Below are 8108 nucleotides of genomic sequence, written 5' to 3'. Positions count from 1 at the left end.
TCACAGTTTGTTTAGGTTTCTGTTTAGTTATTGCTCTTCTGCTGCCCTCATTCTTGTTTGTTTCTTTCGTGATCATCAGCCACAATAATAGGCTCGCTTTTGTTTAAGTTCACTCCCGTATCCTCACTTGTGTTTGCACCTGGGTCCACCACACACATCTCCGCACGGTCTGTCTCCACAAACCGTGACAACCGTAAAGACTAAAAGCAAAGAGCAGCTGTATTAAATCAGTCCAACTATGGTCGGATTTATAGCTGCAATGAGCACCTTCTCTGAAATGACGCGTCAAAGCAACAAAGTTGTTTTGGTAGTAATGTGCAATTTAAAATCAGTATATTGATTAACACTATATTTACTATTACTATTTTAAATACTGTTTATATAAAACGTAACCAGGTATCCATCCCTGATTTATTCCAACATCTTTGGCGCTTCGTTGTTGTTCTTGTATGTGTCAAACTGCTAATCTCTGCTTTTGTGGTTGTCTGTTCTGTTAAGTGCATTGAGAACAAATAAAAAACATGTGTACACATATAAGGTTGGTTCAGATTATGAACACAAGGACAATATCAGTATCTAGCGTGTGTTAGCATGATGCTTTTTCTCATTTTTGCAGCTTGGACAATTATTGTAGTTGTCAAACCTTCTGTTCCCTGCATTTATTTAAAATAGCAACTGTTCAATATTCTTTAGATCCAAGTTCATATGCAGAAAAAAAAAGACAAGAAACAAAAGGCTGTTATTGTGAATAGGCTGCCTTTGTAACTCAAAATATTTTTAGTGAGTGGATACAGTGAACGACAAAAAGAAAAGAAAAGGGAAACACAGAATCTGGTTACACTGAATACAAAACAGAACTTCTCATGTTAGAACACAGGTGAAGAAAAAAGAAAACAAACAAACAAGCAAACAAACAAAGAAATTAACAAAAAAAACACAACCCAGGAGCGCCGATTGATACTAACAAACCCTTTCCTTACAAAGCACAGAGTCAGCTGCAGCATCACTGAGCTTCATGTTCCCGTTAACACAGACACACATCAGGCCTCTGTGGAATAAGCAGAGTCAGCAGGAACATCCTTAAATCGAAGGTTAGAGAAGTTTGACAGTAAATGACCCCAGATTTGATCAAATGTGCCCTTTTGGTTCTGGATGAAGCAGTGGATCTTTTCCAGACTGAGGCACGACATGAGATCAACCACTGAACGTGGGTGGATGGGGCAGTGGCCTTCCACCTCATCAAAATGGCACGCCTAGGTAATATTCTCATCATCCTCACCCACTGTACCAAAGAGAGCAAGTAGGGGGTTGAGAGCCTTGTTCAGAGTGCAGAAAACCTCCCAAAGATTTGCCAGGGCAGAGAAAGTCCAAAACATGTGGGTAAGATTGGCACCATCAGACCTGTTACAGCGAGGGTCTAAGCCAGGATAAATCTTACTCATACTCGTACCTGCTCTGGTACTCGTAGCACAGGGGTTATATCCAGTAACCACCGTTTTCTAGCAGAGCAGTTTTAACCCAATTAAAATGTAATTAGCTTCTCTTTGTCAGCAATTAAACAAAATGTTTAAGATGCAAAAAGGCTTTTTATACACGAGTCCTCACAGTGGCTCTCGTGCCTGCACATGAAAATGATAGAGGGAGGAAAATATTTACGATATGGCCTACAGCTATTTGCCATGCACTGCGTCTGCACATCCTCATGTAAGTAATGGTTTCAGTCTGGCCATCTCTATAAATACTGCCCGCCTCCACCACTCAAGACAGGGTGACACAGAGTTAGCCCTCAGATCAGCTCAGCAGAACTTCAATCAAAAGCCCGACTCAAACGTGAGACGTTAATTTGCTCCAATCAGGAAGCCCTGATCTCTGAGCTTTTGCTGCATCTGGTTTGTAATTGGGCGTGCTACTGTAAGGATGATACGAGGGGCTGAGTGGACTGCTGGAGGCTTTGTTGTCTTCTCTTCAGCCTGCCAGTGAAGGTTTATGAGGTTTATAAGTCCAATATCTGCCAGCAGCCCATCACAGCATGGCTGCTACAGCGGGGTATCTGCTTCCCGAGCCACACTCCCTGAGTTATTCTGCATCATTTTCTCCTTTGCTCTCAGAGTCATTGTTTGTTATGAATATAAATATTGGCTGGTGTTTGACAGATGCAAGAATGTGAGGGAGGAAGAAGGAAGTAATGTGGACCAGCGCACGCAGCTGAGCACGAATGGTTTCCTTCTGCTTTTATTCGCACTTTCACTGACTTTTGTGTGAAATAAGACTCGCCTCCCTCTATCTCTCTCAGTGGATATCTCAGCACTGACCCGCAGATTATCGATCTAGCTGCTTACACGATATCAGCACGGCGCGCTAACCTGATCTCCCCACGCAAACACGAAACATCTGTGCTGCTGACTCTCATAAAGCCAGCTGACCACCTCAGTGGGAAACAGCACTCAGGATAACAGTGAGACTCTGTGGTCTGAAAGAGCTCAAAATCTGCTGGCTTTGAAGCCCTTCTCTCACTCAGCACAGATAACACCCAGGCCCCAGCCAAAACTCACATCCATCTACTTACTGCACACAGGAAATGAAGAAAATGTGATGAAATGAGTGAGGAAAGCGGAGAAAGATGAGGTTCAAACAGTAAAGTCGAAGCTGATCCTTCATGTGAGCCAAGTTAGCTGTCATATCATTTTATATATGACACACTCACCAGCCACCACACGAACTGATTATCTGCAGTATAATATTAATGAAGAAAGGTTTTATCTAACTCTGCAGCTTTACCAAACATGACATCCACCAGCCACATTATTAGGCACACCTCGCTCAGACTGGGTTGGCCCTGTTGGCTCCAGCACTGCTTTAGCTCTTCCCGACACAGATTCAAGAAGCACGCCTCGGAGATTTTGGTCCATATTGATACAATAGCATCACACAGTTGCTGCAGATCTGCTGGCTTCGCATCAATGATCCATGATCCTGTTACGCCACATCCCAAAGGTGCTGTACTGGAATGAGATGACAGTAAAGTCATCGTTATGTTCAAGAAACCAGTCTGAGATTATTTAACTTTGCTGTGTTATCCTGCTGGAAGCAGAGGATGGGTGCACTGTGGTCATAAAGGAACAAATATGCTCATCAACAATACCCAAAGTGTGCAGAGAAAATATCCCCATATCATGTTTATGCCAAATTCTGACGCCACCATCTGACTGCTGCAGCAGAAATGGAGATTCATCAGATGAGGCGACCTTGTGCCAATTTTCCGTCCTTTCATTTCCATGAGCCTCAGCTTCCTGCTCCTCGCTGACTGGAGCGGTGCTCATTGTGGTCTTCTGCTTCTGCTGCAGCACATCTGGGTCCATGTTTACTTGTTGTGTGTTCAGAGATGCTCTTCTCCATGCCTCGACTATAATGAGTGGTTATTTCACTTACTGTTGGATTGAAGACGTTTGGCTGTTTTCCTCTGAGGCGTTTTCACTAAAAGGATATTTTCTCTTTTCCCATCAGTCTCTGTGGACCTTAGTGTGGAAAAATCCCAGCAGATCAGCAGTTTCTGAAATACTCAGACCAGCCCATCTGGCACCAACAACCATGCCACATTCAAAGTCACTCAAAACACCTTTTTTTCCTGATGCTCAGTTTCAGCTTTCATGTCTAGAAGCCTAAATTCACTGACATGTGATTTGGATGATTAGAACTTTGCTTCACTGAGCAGTTGAACTGGTATACCTAATAAAAGGGCCAGAGACGTATAATATCTATGAACAGGTTTCTGAATATGCAGAATCAATGCTACTTTCCTGGTTTCTCCTGCAGTTCCAGTACTGCTGACGCATCATGCATGTTGCATTACAGAGGCTTGGACACCAGACGGGCTGACGAGTTAAAGCATGTAATGTGTAGTGTAAGTGTGAGGTAGGTACTTTCTTGGTGGTTAGGATGAGGCGCTGCAAAGGTATTGTTTCCACAAAGAGCGGGTTAAATGTGTTTGTAATTTCTCCGGGGTTGAAACTGTATCGCACGGTCAATTTTTTTTCAACCCAGTATTTCAGTTCAGCTGCCGTCATTAAGAGCAACAACCTCGCATCAGCATTTACACACATTATTCCCGCGCAGCCTCGTGATGCAGTGTGTCAGTGATCGTTTTGTCTCAAGGCGAAGCTGCATTTTAAAGTACAATGCAGGGTGATGGTGGTGTTGCTGCTCTCTCCTTATGGCTGAATCCCAGATGAGGATGTGTTGAGGACCTGACAGGAGCCGATTCATCATCCCTCACAGCCCATCCATCACCGGCGGCAGGCAGAGGAGCAGCGCCGGGCCGGGGGTGGGGGGGACCTGGGAATGTCTGTCTGGGGAACGCTCTGCTCCGAGTACCCCACTGGGTGCTCAGTCCAACATGTGCTTCGGAGAGCCTCCTGTAGCGTAGCGCAGTGATTAGTTCAACCTGTGCAGCATCCACGTGTTGAAGTGATAGATTGGGAAAAGCAGAAAATAGGCAGAGGTTACAGAAAATCTATTAATGTCATCACACCCGCAGAAAGAGCCGGTACAATCAGAACCCAGGAAGGACTCATTCTTTACTTTCCAAAGCTCCCTAACTTTTGATTTAACAAAACGAAAAGATGTTGAGGCATTGGAGGAGGGCCCAGGTGGGGAGTTTCTGACCCATCAATGGCAGGTCAAGTCTGTTTTACTATCAAAGCTTTGTTTTATTTCTTTGCTTTTCCGATGTCATGAAACTTTTTATTGCTCCAACATACAAATAAAATACTAGATGCTCACTCAAAGAACTGGACCACAAGACCAGCCTTAAAACCAGCTCACTATTTTGGTCATGTTTAATGAAGCACTGTAAAATGTTACTATGAAACATTTTGAAATGTTACTCAAAGTACAGTGGGATGAATAAAACTGACAGCGGTTTTTAAGCCTTTATAACTGCACTACAGGTGACGGCTACGTTACATTTTTAGGGCTAAAAGACACATTTGAGCTCTGTGTCTGGCTACAGCTGTGTGAAAGAAACACAGCTGTAGCCAGACTTCAGAAATGAGTCCGTCTGTGATGTAGCATAACAAAAAAAGCATTGATCCCTCGGATCTTTGATCTGTGTTGATTTTCTGATACTTTAATGGAGAAAACTTGGAAAAGTGGTGGAGTGGGAAAATGGTTGCTAAAGCTGCAGTCACAGAGAGCTGCAGATTAGTCAGTGCCCCCCTCTGTCCTCCTCTGGCAGCTAGAGAAAAACATTTGTTCCCCACGCGGTTACCAAAAACCTGCTACGATTGTAGCTTGAATGGACTTGTCTACAAACACTGTCCAGTGAAACTGGAAAGCATGGCACAAACTAGAAATTGAGGTTTTTTGCCTTTCAAAATAAAAGGCAAAGCTTTTACTTTGAAGGCAAACCTTCTCTATTTCTGGTTTGCGGTACACTTTTCCAAGTTTTCCTGCCTCTCAGTTAGCAGTTGGCAAGTGTTTGCTGGCAGCAGTGTGGCATCTTTTGGTGCAGCACCTTCTTTGCCAACCAGTCAGAGAATAAATGTTTTGCCTGATGGCCTCTCACGTTTTATAGCCAGCCTCAAGTGGCCATTCTAGGAACTGCGGTTTTTGCATTAGCTTCATTTTCCAGGCACAGAGGCTGCTGCTTGACTGAACCACCCTTCTTATGTATTTATTTAATGGCATCCACCTTCGTGTTTCACTAACTCTTCTCTTTTGTGCTCGTCTGAAGGATAAACAGGTGCAGAAGGTCGTCACATCCCATTAGAATAAAAATGTAGTGTCTGGCACAAAATTAAAAAGCTGGCAGCGTTTGTACATAAGTGTGCATGTGTACTGTATCTATATCTGTGTACAGTATGTGTGGCACACTCTTCCAGCACCTGTCTAGCTGTCCACCGCGTCCTTTCCTTTGATGCTGGGCAGTGGTGTGTCATCCAGATGTGGCGGCAGAAGAGCAAATAGTTCAGTTAGTCCCTGAGGATTTTCCCCCCTGAGCCCCTCATACAGGCAGGGCCGCTGGGAAGAGCCATGCAGCTTTTTCTCATCTGTTTCCCTGCCTGCTCACTCCTCCCTACATGGCACTTTGCTGTACACCTTTACTTCACACTATAACTACCTTTATCTCACCTCCCATTTCCTACCTCCTTCTAGTTTTTACCCTTGTCCCTTATATCTCAGTTTTTCTTTGCCCTTTCAGAGGCCTCTTAAATTCCCAACTGCTGCCGATTTATAGCTGGATCGCTAATAGAACGAGCGTATTGGTTGAAGGGTACAGAAAAGCCTCTGTGATCTGTCCCAGTGGCTAATCTGCCTCACTTCACTGCCTCTCTGTTCATTTGAAGTTTAATTTTACATGTTTACATCATCACGGAGCTCACTGTGATGACTCACTGTCATGGATAAACTGAGATGCTTAAATTTAACTGAGCCATTGTTATTGTTCTTGGTTTCACCTGTGTTTTTGCTACCATGACAAATGAAAATGTCTGTTGGCAAAAAGACAAATGAAGAAAACAGAAAAAGGTCAAAGTAAACAGAAAGTAAGTGAGGGCATTGGAAACATACACACATATGGCTGCGGTGTCTCTTATAAACTGAGCTACAGATGACCTCCTGCCTGAGAAGTATGGGAAAGAACAGAGTGAGAGGTCTGACAGCGAGCCCTCCGGGCAGCATGCATCACACACAATCCCTCTCTTTAAAGGCTTACAGCAAGAAGTCCCTGAGCTTTGGGGAACACATGTGTCGATTTTCACTCGAAACAGTTATCAGCCTCTTTCTGTTTGTGCGTGCGCGTGTGTGTGTGTGTGTGTGTGTGTGTGTGTGTGTGTGTGTGTGTGTGTGTGTGTGTGTGTTGGCCTCTATTCCAGTTACTTTCACTGTATCTGGCTAACAATAGAGTACAGCTGCAGAAAAGGTGCTTTAACGGTCAGTGAAATAACTGTTGCTGCGAACTGGAGCTGCACCGTGCAATATGGCCGCCTTTAACTAAACGATGTCCGTCCGATTAAAGCAAGCCTCCGCCATGCTTGAAACAACCCCAACACTCTTAGAGGTTCTGAACATCTTTAAGTTTGTACAGCCAGAAACATGCACAGGAACATACATCAACTGAAAGAGATCTGGCACAGAAGCAGAGATGATAGACTCTTTTTTAAAAATTTGATATTTCAGAGTCATTTTTCTCATGTGCTGCTGCTGCTGCCCTGGGTGAGGAGGCGAGGTCTGGTTTGGTCTGGAAACAGGATGTGGGCTGGAGAACTGGGCATCTGCCACATGCCATGGAGCCTCTGGAGCTTATTTGCATAGGTTATGTGTGTGTGTGTGTGTGTGTGTGTGTGTGTGTGTGTGTGTGTGTGTGTGTGTGTGTGTGTGTGTGCGCGCGCGCGCGCGCGCGCGTTCAGTGTGTAGCTGGGCGTCCACTGAAATCCTTGTATGCATGTGCCTGTTCAGTTTTTGCATTTATGCTTGCAAATTTTTGGTTCATGCCTCTGTTCAGTGAAAAGCCAGTGCGTGCATAAATATGTGTCTGTGCATGCAAGCTTGTTTCCCTCCCACGTTTCTTGCGTAGGCTTCTTTTCCTGGCACAGCAGCCTGCTGGCACGTCTTCAGCCCACCCTGCTGCTGCCTGTCTCCTCTGGCCTTTCATCAGCCTCACCTCATGATCTTTCTGCCCTAAAACTGAGCAGTTCTATATCAAACCACGAAGGCAGGAAAAAACAGAAGCAAGACAATATTTTCCCTGACAAGTGAACAAATTTAAATGATGTGTCATATTTATTTTCAGCATTTGCTCAGTCACAAAACATCATAGAAAACTTGGATGTGACCTATAATTAAAATGGATTTTCCTCATTTTTAGGGATGTATGACTTGATATCTGCTACTTTATGTATTTCTTTGAAAGCAAAGACCTTAAATATTTGCTTAATTACTTAAAATAATTGTTGTTATTAACCTCTGTCTCTCTTCCACAGCATGTCTTTATCCTGTCTTCCTTCTCTCACTCCAACCAATCACAGCAGATGGCCCCGCCCCTCCCTGAGCCTGGTTCTGCCGGAGGTTTCTTCCTGTTAAAAGGGAGTTTTTCCTTCCCACTGTCGCCA

Source organism: Mchenga conophoros, linkage group LG23, assembly GCF_057382185.1.
Source record: "Mchenga conophoros isolate Kocher_MC1m ecotype Shallow Benthic linkage group LG23, M_conophoros_male_GT1.1, whole genome shotgun sequence".
Taxonomy (NCBI): domain Eukaryota; kingdom Metazoa; phylum Chordata; class Actinopteri; order Cichliformes; family Cichlidae; genus Mchenga; species Mchenga conophoros.
This window is presented reverse-complemented; position numbering follows the sequence as displayed.